The sequence below is a fragment of the Rhamphochromis longiceps genome, linkage group LG1, assembly GCF_057381845.1.
Source record: "Rhamphochromis longiceps isolate RC_006_pf linkage group LG1, R_longiceps_female_GT1.1, whole genome shotgun sequence".
Taxonomy (NCBI): domain Eukaryota; kingdom Metazoa; phylum Chordata; class Actinopteri; order Cichliformes; family Cichlidae; genus Rhamphochromis; species Rhamphochromis longiceps.
In genome coordinates, this window is record NC_140557.1 from 30,505,149 (window position 1) to 30,519,717 (window position 14,569).

General features: G+C 40.4%; 1 long non-coding RNA gene across 1 annotated transcript in view; it reads right to left on the bottom strand.

The window, feature by feature from the left end:
• LOC146678983 (uncharacterized) overlaps positions 1–2,858 on the bottom strand; it is a 37,120-nt gene extending 34,262 nt beyond the window's left edge. Inside the window, exons 1-2 of the long non-coding RNA XR_014911701.1 lie at positions 2,779–2,858; positions 1,752–1,925 (exon numbers count right to left, since the gene is read on the bottom strand). This is a non-coding gene — a long non-coding RNA (uncharacterized LOC146678983). The remainder of the gene's footprint in view (positions 1–1,751; positions 1,926–2,778) is intronic.
• Positions 2,859–14,569: the final 11,711 nt, after the last annotated feature.

Here is a 14,569-nt window from a genome sequence, read left to right on the forward strand (position 1 = left end):
GAAAACATTACATTTAACACATAAATTCAACTCTCTCACAGCCTGGTACCAAACGTGGCCCGGGGGTTGGGGACCGCTGCCTTAATAGAAACCACAACTACAAAGACATCTGTAGCCACTGCATTGGTCATCACTTATAACCAGCAGCAGTTATTTTTTCCAATGAAATCCATGTAATGGATCATGAGAGACATGGCAAGAACAAAGCTGTAGCTTTAGCTTTGTGCCTCTACTTTGACTCTAGAACACTTTGGTATACAGAGGAGTTCAAGGTCAACTCAATGAGTGCAAGGTGCTCACTGTGTATCTGTAAAACAAGCCTGAATCACCTCCTCCACCACCGTGCTTCTGGTATGAGGGTTGCTGTTATGCCGAGTTTGTTTTTTGCCACACGTGATGCTATGCATTACAGCCAAGCATCTCCATTCCCGTCTCATTTGTCTAAAGGACCATTGTTCCAAAAGTCTTGTGGTTTGTTCAGATGCAACTTTGCAAACCTAAGCTGTGCTGCCATGTTCTTTATAGAAAGAAAATACTTTATTTTAAACAAGCCATACTTGTTCAGTCTTTTTCTAACTTAACTGGCATGAACTCAAACATTTAACATGCTAACCGAGGCCTGGAGAGTTTGATAAACAAACTCCATGAGAGACCAGCAAACTGCCAAAACGTTAGGCTTTTATAGAGGTGTTAACACTTGCTGATGATTGATTAATTAATAAAGTGCATTTGATTAGCAGCACCTGGCTGCTATCTACCCTCTTAATTCCTGTGGCAGCAGTGAGGGTGTATAGTTGTGGGAAAAGCAACTTTGGAGTGCAACCAGATATACAGACAGCTTAGTAGGACAGGGCACTCATATCATGAGCTGGAATAGTCACGGTCCCTTTAAAAAAAATGAAATTAGCCATCCAAAACGTCTCACAACATAAATACATTTATTCTTCATCCTCAATTGTAATTGAAGAGAGATTTTCATATCTGTTTGATTGGCTTAACAAAACAGCCAAGCCAACTCATCCTCCTAAATCTCTGTTCTGGGTCCCGTTCAATAATTCATCTGCAGTGGAGAGCTCAGGATGTCACCTCCACTGCTACAGGCCTCTTGGCCAGGCTACAGTCTGGTTGGGAGGGCTGCCTTCTGCCATTAGAATGGCTCTGATCAGATTAACAGTTGGCCTTTTGCCAAAGGAGAGGAATTAGTGGGGGGAGAGCTGTGCCTGGCATGGCTTGGATATAGCACAGCACATTTAGCAGGCTGGAGTTACCACTACACTTAGCACACTGCCATCATGGTGACACAAGTGGTGTGATACCCCTGCCAGGAAAGGGAATCAGTGTAGGTTAATCACAGCAGCAGTGCTGTTTATTTGGTTTCATTACATTAGCAGTCACCACCCCGGTAACTTTATTCATTACTGTATATCATTTGGTATGCTTTCTATCATACGGCAATGTTTTCTGATGACTCTGAAATAGCAGTGCTAGAGCCTGCTGACATACAAAAACCCAGTAATGGAAAGAGGCGGCTACGAAAGGTTTCTCAAAAGAAATTCAATATTAAAAGCAAAATGTCAAAGAGAATAAAAACTGCCTAAAGATAGAAGAGGGACAAAACCGTTGTAAAGGACAGAAGGTATAAAAAGAAGAAGGTGAGGAGTGACAGACAGTGTTACAAAAGGATGAAGTGGAGAGAAGGAATAAAGAGTATGTGTGTGTGTGGATTGATGGCCGCCCTCCCACAGCTCTACCTGTGGTGAAACAGATTGGACCCGCCGCAGAGCTTTCTGATTGCTGTGTCGACCAAGCATCAGCTGACAGATGGCTGCCTCCGAGCACAGGGCACCAGGCCGTCCACGGCTTGCACTGATTCGAAGTCCATGCACACACAACACTCCTGACACCCACATGCACAAACTGGTGGCCTACGAAAATGGAAAGGGGGAATGGAGGACACGGCTGTTTTGATCTTGAAGATATTGGGCATTTTGACTCTTGCCATTCTTGTAAACAAGGATTGACCACCTCCAAAATAAACACAGACAAGCCGGGTCATACATTGTTCACAATCAGGGAAGGAAGAGAAGCAATGAGTGTCATTATATTTTTTCCTTTAGAGTGTCTATTTTGGGGGGGATTAAAATCTATGCATTAAGCACTGAGCAATATAGACAGAGACTGGATAAATAACCACAGATCCATATCAATGTGCATGAAACCTAGAAGAAAACATTCATATAGCTCCCAGAAACAGTCTTTCCAAGTTACTCCTGTTAATGTGTGTCAGTGTGTGTAAAGGACAACTGCTTTCAGATACCTACAGTAAACCCACAATGATAGAAATATCAGGGTACTAAAGCATTTACAGCTGTGCCTCAAAGTACAACAGTATTACATATTCACAGGATATGCTCCTCTACTTTAAGTTCTGATGAATCTAAAATCTAATTTAAAAAACTAAAAAGTTTCCAGTACCAAAATATATGGTGGCCCTGAGAGGCCAAACGATCTGCAACTTAAGAAAACACCAGCAATAAGAAAAACGCTGCAAAAGCACACAAGGCACAATGGAAATAGGAAAAAGCTAAACAGAAATAGAAAAAACAAAAACAGAAATAGGAAAAACTGATTTCCAAAAGCCAAAGGGAAGTGTTTCTGGGGAGGCATTAACCCGACAGACCAGTTGCAGGAACCCAAAACATGCTAGGTGTCTTTTATCATGATTCATATAATACTGATGACGGATTTTTAGGCTAATAGTTAGGCTAACACACTTACCTCTCATCATTTCTTTCCTAGATCCTCTACTTCTTTTAAGTGTCTCCCAGTGCAATTCTTAGCATGTTTTGGTTCCTGCAACTGGTCCGTCGGGTTATTGTCTCCCCAGAAACACTTCCCTTTGGCTTTTGGAAATCTGTTTTTTCCTATTTCTGTTTATTAACAGCCAACAACGGGAAAAACGGCAGCTTTTCTAAAAGAAAAGTTGAGCATATCCTCTACAACTCACTCCAATATCACTATCATCAGAATAAAGTGAGCTTCACTGACGTATTGTTAGATGTTAGACTATTTTTACAAAGTTTCACAGCGTCCTTCATATTAAAAAGATGTGGCTGCCTCTTACCTAGCATTGACAGCTGAGGTAAATGGTGAACTGACCGCAAACCCAGAAAGGAGTTGGGCCAGATCCAGTCCAGAGTCCTTTTGCTATCTAGCTACAGGTGGCTGGCTGATGATATTATTCAAATATGTTGAAATATTATGTGTACACAAATATTTTTTATATAAACAGTAGAAGGATCACGTCTGTTTGGGGTCTCATCTCATGTTTTTGAGCTCTCTGTTGACAGCAATCTGCAATCTACTGACATCTAGTGGTGTGATTTTGCACACTGTAACTTTAAATAGAGAGGATGGTCATTTCTAATTGAGAATGTGAAACAAAGAAGTTCTTGAAAAATTTCTGTCACACTTTCATTAACACTATAAGTAATAAGCTTTGCCTCAGATTGAAACTACAAAGTAACGAATATTTGTACTGCATCTGCAAGTGACATGAAAACCAGCCTCAAGCCCCCCCCCCTCCCCCCCATATGATCTTGCCTACATTTTTCAACCCAGTCAGACTTGTGTTAAAAACACCCTCATACAAGCCAGTCAGCAAAGTCATACAAGTGTGAAATAGACAATAATACAGCATATCACAGCAGCCATTTCCCTACGCAATTCACTTTCTTTCCGCACCATTTACTCTCTCTCTCCTTCTCACATACACACGGGCATTGGATCTCTGAGGCAAATGGGTTGCGTGTGTCTCGCACCTCCTGTTGCCATAAATATCTTGTTATGAAAGGCAGGTAATGAAAAGCGCTGCCTTGGTAATCCGTGACGGAAGGCAGTTTCATGCTAGTTCAGCTTCCATCACCCCCCCTTGCTCCCTCCACAGGCCCAATGACACAAGTCCTTGTCTTTGGTACACTTGTCCTCTCTCATCTCCTCTTCTTTGTCCCTTTGCAGAGAAACGTCACGGGTCATCTATCTGCAGGAGCATTTATGAATATTATATGTGCATTCTGTGTTTGTTTTTATTTCGTTTCTTGGCCCGAAATGGAGCGTGAGAATAACAAAATTGGTTTATTGATCCACCCTGCTTTGTTTCACTTCAGGATATTTGAGGCCCCGCCCCCACATATGATGATGGATGGATGATGATTGTTGTGATCTTTTTAAACTAAGATTCTATGATTATGGCTCAACCATGTGCATTTTGATTACCTTGATTACACATTGCTTTGTAAAGCTAAATGAGCCTGAATTTATATGTTGAGTCTTTGCACATAGTGTATAAGTGTAAACTTAATTCTTTTTATTCTAAGTATGAGGCAACAAAAAGAGCTCCTTTTTTGACCTTGTTCTCTCTGCCTCACAATCAGTGAGGCAGTTGGCTCCTGAGAGCAAGCAATTGATCAGGCTGGATTGCAGGAGACAGTGGCTCAGAGCTGCAGTCCTAAGAGGAAGACCCTCTCATACATGCTGGCAGGCCTTCCAACAGAATAGATAATTCTGCAGCAGCCGTTCCCACTTTCACCTCGTGCCAACAAATTTACAATTCAAACATGGAACAAGGTGTTGAAGAGGGATGATCGAAAACACTTTGATTTGTTTTTATAAGAGATTTGACAGAGGTTGGACAAAGGAAAGCCCCAACAGTGCAGGTCCTGAAAGGAATTTAAATCACCCTTTACGGTGATTTTATCTGGTTATAGTGAAGTTTTGATGCACATGAGCTCAAGATCAAAAGAGAGCAAAGCACGGTTAAAATGTGTTTTAGCATTTAAATCAGCATTATAAGCACAATGTTAGGAGTAGAAGTCCATTCACCCACCCTCAACAAACAGTTGGACCTAATGTTACACAAATATGGTTGCATTTGAAATGCACAAAAGTTTGTCCCCAATATCCAACAACCCGAATCAACAGTCAGGCTACAGCAACATTTAAAAACGTATCACTTTCTTACAGAGCCACTGCTTTCTTTCTCACTTCTCATGAGTGAATGAGTCACCCTAACTTAGTTATTTTAAGTAAGCTTTGCATAGTTATTTTACATCATTTGTTTAAGTTCTGGGAACAAAGATTTTACAGTGCCTTTTCTTTACTCTTACTGAGCACTCAAAGTGGTATATAAATGTAAATACGTTATATTATATTATTATGCAAAACATAAAATTGAACCATGAATAGCTCCAGTTGACCTTAAAGTTGGTTATCTTGTCCTTCATTTCATCAGGAGTTGAGAGGCTTTCATGAATTGGATTTTCTGCCAAAGTTGTCATGTTTTTCAGCTCGTGCAGATGCAGATTTGTCTCTTTTGGTATGCTGAGATCTTACGTAAGAGTAACTTACCAAACCTTTCCTTGGTGTTAAAGCGCCATGAGACAGGTTGACAGTCTAACTTACTTATTAATAATTAATAAACCATTTTTTCCCTGTCATGCACTTAATTTAAAATGTAAATGTTTTACTTCATTTTAGAGTCCAAGCCAGCTCTAAATTTTAGTTAATAATTCTATGGGAAACATTTGAGTGGAACAAGTTTAATTTTTAAACATTGTTTTCTGCTAAAAATGCCAGTATGCCAAACACGTCCAACCTACACCAGTAGATACCGAAGCATATTATTGTCATTTCACATAGTCGTGAAGTGAGCTGGTACAGCTCCAGAGTCTGCAGTGTTTTATTACTATCCCAGTACATTAGCAGAAAAACCGAATAGCATCGCACAAGTTTTTTTGATATACAGACTCTTTATAATATACCTTTTCCATAGCTCAGACATGTTTGTATTTGCATATTGTTGCACTATGTTTATCTTGGACTCTGTGCCTCACCGCCTTTAGGCATGATAGCTCAAGTTCCACTGCCCTCAAAATTAAAAACCTCATCAGGAGATAATTCTGGGAGCTGCCACAATGCCAGCTATGTGCGACTGTCACCTTATCTTCCAGGCCTTTGCGAGCTGCTTCCCTTGTCTGTACCCTGGGGAAGACAGCTTAGTACCCGTTCTGGCTGCAGCAGAGAGGAGCAGGGCAGCGGAGATCACTCATTTTAATAGGCCTGTCACATCTGTTTTTAGAACCTGCAGAGGTCTCCTGCTGCAGGCCTCTGAATGAAGTGACCCCAAAATGATGTGACAAGCTGTGACGAGCTCAGGGAGGGGAGCTTTGGGGCAGAGGACTAGAAGAAGGGATTAGATACAGGGTGAAAAAGTAAAGGGATTACATCAGAATCATAAAATCTACCACAGTACTGGTTTTGTCACTTTCTAACACTGAAACATTTTATGTTTACTGAGAATTCACTATCTTAGGAGTTAATCTGTACTAGTGGATTCTACATTTTGTCATGATTGTTCTTCATTCATGCAATGTTTCATATGTCTCAATCAAACCTTTCATTTTTCTAGAAATCTATGTTAGAGACTGCAGTGTTTCATCCTTGGGCAAAATGTGCCCATACAGACACTGGCAGCAACATGCCTGACTCTGCTCTCCCAAGTATAGTAAAGCGTGTAAGCTCTCAGATATCACCGCAGTTTAAGTGTTAGCTGAGCTGTGTTCAGCCACTGTGTAAACAGCATTTACTGAAGTCTCGGAGGACCCCCTTGTTCTCGATGCAAAAGAGCCAGATGCAGGTGCAAACTAGACTCATTATGTTACAACAATACTGTGATGTTGCAATGCCGTGCTCATTACCCTCACAATAAGGTTATTTTCCATATTTTCAGGCACAAGTGGCCAAACATGCCATTATTCATTTGTGCATGGAGTGGCCATCAAAATCAAACTTCCTGACACTGGTTTGCAAGTGACCCTGATTAACAACTCAGCATCAATGCATATTCACCTGACGTGGCCACACAGAGGAAAGCACGTCACAGAAAAATGAGCCGACATTTGCACTGTAGAAATGAATGCAGGAAGAACTGCTAAAAATCCAACTTCATTGTGTTGGCCGGGGTCAGAATTACTCTCAGAATTGGTTTGGGCTTCTTTTGCTGCTAGCTTTGTGTGTAAAAGAGAAAGGAATGATCCTTTTGCAGGTGTTTTGATGATGCATGGGGTTTTCTTCTGCCCATATGGCCACTCCTCGTAACTGATAGATGCCACCGCCTCTTTTTTGGTCCTGAAAATGTCACACTTGCTTGACCATCATGAAGATAGCTGAAAAAAACTGTCCAACGCAAGTAGTAACATTGTTGTTATTCTGTATGTGTAAAATATTTATTAAATGCAATGTGATGAACATATTAGGTAAGGGAGTGCTACAGATAAATGTAGTGTGTTTTATTTTCTGATTTTGAGAGGAGAAATAAGAACGAAAAGAAATATTGCACATGGAGCAGAAAAAAATCAAACCCTCTCAGTACCATATGAGACTGTAATTGGATGGATAGCCTCAGGCAGAGGTGTTATCTGTTCCAGAGGCCTGGCTGACAAAGAAAAGGGAGGTCAAGACCGCCGGGCTCTGTAACGACCTGCCTGAAGGAATCAGCTTGTCGGAGTCAGTAACATCTTTTACATCACATTTAACATCCTTTAAATAAGATACTTTTAAGCTTTCAGATTTATTTTGACAGCTTTTATTTACTTTTACTTTTTATTCGGCCTTTATTCTAACCAACTTTCGTTATGTCTGATTTTGTTTTGAACTGGTGCCCTTACTTTGTAACTGCACAGACTTCTTTCAGCACCTCTTGGCAGATTATGGCAGTTCATGATTTTAAAAAAATGAGTTATGTGCTCTGTTAATGTGTCAACACGTGCCTAAGGTAGCCACGCAATATTACGACAGACGGTTTTGTGCACTTACAAACTTCCTAGTCAGTAATTTTCACATTTAATGTCATTTTGATTGATTGTTTTGAAGAAATTGAGTGGTTTTAACAGAGTGTTTTTATATCATCTTAAAGTAAATTAATTGCAGTGACATAGTTACAATGCATATTTAATTTCGCCTACCCTTTAGCATTTAATTTTCTTTTTTCAATTTTTTTTTTTACAGCTCCTCGTTTTAAAAATCCCTACTGTAGCTCAGTTGTCCTTTTGCCCTTTAACCTTATGTTCTCTACAGACTTTCAGGTTGTTGTCTGAATGCACCCACATTAGTGCATGGCTTCAAAACATCAATGAGAGTGCTCTTGCATGAAGGGTTATGCAAAGTGCATAAGAACATGTCTGAAGAGGTAGCATGCTTTCAAGCATGCAGGAACCAAGAAGAAAAAAAAATTAGGCACCTGATGCAATCCCATATTGAGTCCTTGTTTTCCACAGAAACCTGTGTAGTGCCAGTATTTTCTATTGCTGTGTTCAGTGGGTGAAAAAGTTATTTGACCCCCTGCTGAATTTGTAAGTTTGCTCATTTACAAAAAACAGTCTCTAATTTAAATGGTTGCTCCATGTTAATGGAGGGAGCGAGAATAGCAATAGTGCTGTGTCATTATGAGCCCTTACAGTACTATGGGTCCTTCTCATGTTTGTGCTGTTTGGATTTAACAAATGTATGAAACATTTTCAAAAACAGAGAGCTGACTATATACTGCAAAAAAGATTTTCTTAGTTATAAGACAAATGTAGTTTTACTGGAGCTCATACTGCGCAGATGTACAAAGATGCTGTTATGGCTACCATTAAGGCAGAGAATGAAACTGGATGAGACGGCTAGCAATGTCAGTGTCCTTGAGTAAAACACTAAACAGACTCATTCAGCTGTGAACAGTTTTACAAAGCAGCTAAATGCCTGACGCTGATGGCTCGTTACAATGGATATTCAATGGTTACAATGGATGCTTGTGTTGATCTAACTACTCAAAAAGTATAGCAAACCTTTCCAGTGTGTTTTTACACTGTCAGTTCACCATGTTTGTATGTGTGTGTGTTTACCTGGTGGTGACAATCATGTGGGCGAGTGTGTGATCTGCTTCTTTCAGGGTCAAGTAAACAGCCATCAGATAAGGGCAGCCACTATTTTGGTCTCATCTGCCATACAAGTGGCAAAACAACACTTGCTTAATCATAGGAAACAAAAAATAAGAGGAAGGGAGTGACTGCTGATGTTTATCTCTGCATGTGAGGCACAAACCCAAGGGCGCCGACTCATCTGTATCCCAAGCTGGAATTTGACAACAATGAGACGTATTCCAGCCATTTTGTACCATTTGTGGTTTAGCGGTAGCTAACTGTGTGGGCAGCAATGGAATCTGAGATTCCCATCTCTGAGATTCCCATCTCAGATGGAATCTGATGGGAATCTCAGATGATGGGCGAAAAACAAACTACAAATCTAAGATTATAAAAACATTGGAAAAAAGAAAGAAATGGTAATTACAGTATCTTACAGTTTAATGTCATCAATTGTTTTGCTTTAATGTATAATAATAATGTATAATAATAATAATAATTGAATAATTGACCCCAGGAGGGAATAAAAAACAACAATTTCAACTTATATTCGGTTGGTTAGCTAAGCATACCATGAAAACCTATGAGTTATTAATAAATGTATATTTTATAATAATATTAAAATCTACATTTTCAAAAATAATTACTTACCCAACCTCAAAAACAATGACTTGAAATTGAACTAGCAGTTTAAATACAGATTCCCTGTTTCCATTTAAAACATACCGGAGAAAATGAGCTTCATCAATAAGCGTGGCGAATGGGTACGTTTGCTGGAACATTCCTGTTTGCTTTTTACCAGTGAAGATAAATGGTAAATGGCCTGTAATTATATAGCGCTTTACTTGTCCCTAAGGACCCCAAAGCGCTTTACATATCCAGTCATCCACCCATTCACACACTGGTGATGGCACTGGGGCGCACTGACAGAGGTGAGGCTGCCGGACACTGGCGCCACCGGGCCCTCTGACCACCAGTAGGCAACGGGTGAAGTGTCTTGCTCAAGGACACAACAACCGAGACTGTCCGAGCCGGGGCTCGAACCGGCAACCTTCTGATTACAAGGCGAACGCCCAACTCTTGAGCCACGATCGCCCCACCACACACAGATGTCTGGTCAAGCTTTCTATAGAACAAAAAAAGGAGATATTTTGTATCAGTTTTAATTTGCATACTTTCTAAATCAATTTCACAGTTAGCATAAAGCATTCATGTTGCAAAAAGTGAAACTTACATATGACCATCATAAGCTTCCTGCTGTTTCCGGAGCCTGTAAGAACCTCCTCTTTGCTTTAGTACTTTCACACTGTTGATATGAAAGCTATCAGGATAAAATATTGATCGCAAGGGGGGGAAAACCTACTCAATAGAAAGTTGAGTTCACATCTCAAATGGTTTTGTGAAATATAGTAAAACAAAGTATTGAGAATCCAAGGTCAGATCATTTGGATTTAACTGACCTGCCTCATGCATAACAGTAGCTCTGAAAGTACAATGTCACTGATCTGTATGTGAAGAAACGGTTTCAGTGGGAAACGGTACGTAAAGGAAGTTTAAAACCTGGACAAGCAGCGAAACACTTTAAATCACATGGGAAGATTTACAAGTGTTGGGTTCTGCCTGAAAATGGGTTGGGACTTAGTGTTATTACAAACTAGACAATAGATAAAGAATCATAATTTAAAGTGTGGGGTGTTAACTGACCACATTACCACCATAGAAGAGGTCAGGTTTTGAGCCATTTCTTTAAAAATAAAAGATTACTTTCCACCACAGCTCATTTCCACTGTTGCCTAAGAGTGGTGCGGCCACAGACTGAAAAAAGGTTACTGATTTAAATCAAGAAATGAGTGCAAAACAGAAACGCTTTTAAATGGCTCTGTAAAACTTTATCAAAACACGAGGACTGCGTGAAAAGCATGTCAAAGCAGCCGAAAAGGAAAGCTACGCAATTAATCAAATGACATTTTAATGACACACTCGAATTTTGCAAAGGAAATATGGTCCAAAGTCATTTCACCCTAGATTTCAGTCTAACCATCCAAAGAAAACAAAAGGATAAGAGTCAAGTCCCAAGGAGAGTAACACCATGCATGCAAACACCATTTCAGCCAAGACGTGGTAACTGTGATACATATGCACATTTAATCAGCCTCTTCCTGTGGAAACCACTAATAACATCTAAAAGTCTCAGCCATTATGAAACCCAACACACTTTCCACAAAGAATGAAGGAAACAAAATACCCAAAGCCTGATTGCTCAGACATTTATGTATAGAACATACGGAGCAATGTAATTTCCATTAGCATGCCTAAATTCTCTGGAGAATGTACAGTTACAGCAGTTAACAATGTAATGGCAGTTGTAGTTTTGATGGTCATATTCAACCATTAGTCATACAAAGAAAAACACACTTCCCACGGTGACATCAGATATATTAGCAGTTGAATCATTTTCAAGTTGGTGCACAGTAGTCAAAATTTTATCATTTTATCAAGCAGTTTGTCAAACAAGATTTGAGGAAATGGCAAAAAAATAAAATACAATTCCATATGAAATGATTAGTAACAAATAAACAGAAAGAGGCTGAAAATTCCAATTTATTAAGTAAAATGAACTGCGAAATTTCTAGATAATCCTTTATTATTATTATTTTGACTATCTGGGGTTTTTATTCTGACAGTTCAACAAATTCTGAAGCACAATGCTTTTTCATTAAGAAACTTTGGCTTTTATTTTGAAGGTCTGGCGCATATCTTATCCCTCTTACTGGTCACTCTCAAGGCCTGGGACTATTATTTATTGTCCATGATTCTGTGCATGTGAGAAAAAAATTAGAGCAGAGAATCTTGAAATGATTCAGCTTGAATACTTGAAACTACGCTATCATTTGAGATGCAATTAAAATAACTTGAGGATGGGCATGCAGTTCCACATACTGCATGCCCTTACTCAAAATCACAAACTGCCAATGACAAACGGGCCTAAACAGAATGAAGGGTGTTCAAATGCAGTTCCTGCTGGTCACTATGGTCATTTGTCTGAGATAGAGACAAATACCTGGAAACATCTGCAGACCCAGAAAGAGAGTGATAGCAGTTAACGCTACCACAGTGATATGATTCTCTGTAACTGATGGTGAAAGCTGTGTTCACTCTGCACTGCTCACAAGCTGTAGATAAAATTCTGCATCTGCCCGCACTGATTAGAATTTGAAAGAAGACAAATTTTCCTTCAGTTTGGTGGTAAAATAATGTCTGCAGAGTGAAACCTGTAGGCTTACCAGCAGATTAGAAGCACATTTTTCTTTCTATATTTTCTTCAGATTCTCCCGCTCACTTGAACCTTGACATGCATGCCCGAAAAAGTAATAGCAGTCATCTCACCACTGACTTGGTTAATTTGGTGTCTGTACGAGAAAAACGGCGTGGGAAGAGATACACGCTGAGGCCGAAAAATAATCATAACAACGAAACTTAGCCGAGCAAAACCTATACTGGGATTGTTGGCTCTGAAAGAATCCCACCAATTAGAATTAATTGCTATCTGCACTGATTGCATATTTCAGATACACACACAAGTTATAATTTTACTGATAGGTTTGAAATTGGCAACCAAAATATTAGTTATTAGCTCGCTATTTACGCCCATGGCTTCAGAGTATATTTCTTGCTGCTAAAGAGCACATGACAGTAACAGCTGCCATGCTAAAACTTAGCATAGAAAAAAAGAGTAAAATGATAACAAACTGAACCTACAATGATTAGTAAAATGCATCATTTGTGCTCACTCACTGTGAAACCACGTCCTACACACAAACATGTTGGGAGGGTCCTAATTCCCTGTGTGATACAGCCCCCTGAAGAGGCCTTATATTTATATCCGTTGTCAGTGCAGAGCTGGAGAGACTTGCTGGCTCATAAATCTGACCGTGCTTAGCAAGCACAAATTTCCACCTCGTTAGCGCTCCACACCCTGTGGAGAGACCTGAAATACACACCAGTTTCGAAATTTTGCCAATCAACCAACAGTAGGATCGCTCTGCTGCTAGCTATGACACCTCCTCACGCATCTAGTTTCAGTAGACTGTGTCATTTTAACATAAAACTATTTTACAGCATAAGATTGTGTGTTAATCCGGGTCACACAAAGACCGCAGTGAGCACCTTTGAGCAGATTTCTAAATGCAAATTGTTCCCAACAACCATCAAATGATGAACCACTGAGTTTGCATCCATCTGCATCCTAATTCCTTCCCTTCTTTTAAGCATTGTGAAAAATTCACACCTCTGTGATGTCCACTTTGATTATCGCACACCCCTTATGGCTTTATCCCGCACTCGTGTTGCCTGTGGGTGGATACACCCCATCTTTGAAGCCCAAACTAGAGCCACAGTGAGGTATAAAATAGGCTCAATACGCCTCCCCCTTCTCCACCTCCCACACTAAGCCTTAGCCCTTCACTCAAGCTTCAGTCTCTTCTCTCGGGGGAAACATGTATGTCAGAGACAGCAGGTGTGAAGTGAGATTAGAAAGCACAGGATAAGGAGGAGGGGATGGAGGATGATAATGGGAAGGGAAGGGGAGAGAAACACAAGGATAATGTTGACGGTATACGTGCCGGTGTCTCACTTTGTATGCAACCAAGTTATGTGAAGTTAATTTCGTATGCTTGTGCATCAGCTGAGCACATACACTGCTAATAGCCTTTGTTTCTCTTCGGAGAATGTCACTCGTCAGGCCCATATGATGGACAGCTTGGTGGCTGGCACCGGTATGTGAAGAAAGCTCCCAGGCCATCCACTCCTCAGAGCAGCAATTATCTCTTAGCCTCAGCCCCACACCATGGGGCTGCATGAGAATGAGCCCAGGGCCATGCCTCGACGTCTGGCGTTCTCTCTTTGGAAATACAGACCACATGCACATACAACACTCACAGTGATGGATGCATGGCCTAGCTCACACATACCAAAGGAGGGAGGCGGACGAAGCTATAGTATGCTAGTACCGTCCTCCAGTGCTAGTTCCTTCAAACAGAGACACTGGAACTGTTGAATATTTAAGAAACGCAACGTGTCAGCGCACATTTAAGCAGGGAAGACATGGGCTGGAAATGAAGCTGCTGAAACTGACAGGTGAAGCCCTGTGGCCAAGATCAAGACCAGGTAGCATTTCTGCTGCAGCCTGAGGGTGAAAGAGTGCAAAGTACCTGTGTCAGGTAAGTTCTCAGAAAAACCTGATCTGGAAGTTAAATTCCCAGGACTGTAAATAATCATTCAGGTGACATTTGTAAGGTCAGTTTTAGATAACAATTATATAAAACAAAATAAACGCTAGCTTTTTTCTGGTGACACAATTTTAGCTGTGGGAGTAAAGCCAAACACTTTGATTGAAATAAACATAAAAATTGCTCGGCTTGTTTGGCATGAGCAGCAGACACATATGGCCCACGAACAAACAAAACTTCTGTCAATATTAGGCCGTTTGTTTATTTGCTTGCATAGCCCATCACTTACACTGGTGTTTAGTGTTTGTGCCCAGAACAAACACTAATTCAAGAGAATGCTTCTCAACCAGCTGAAGAAGCTTGTACATCCCGCCCACCTCC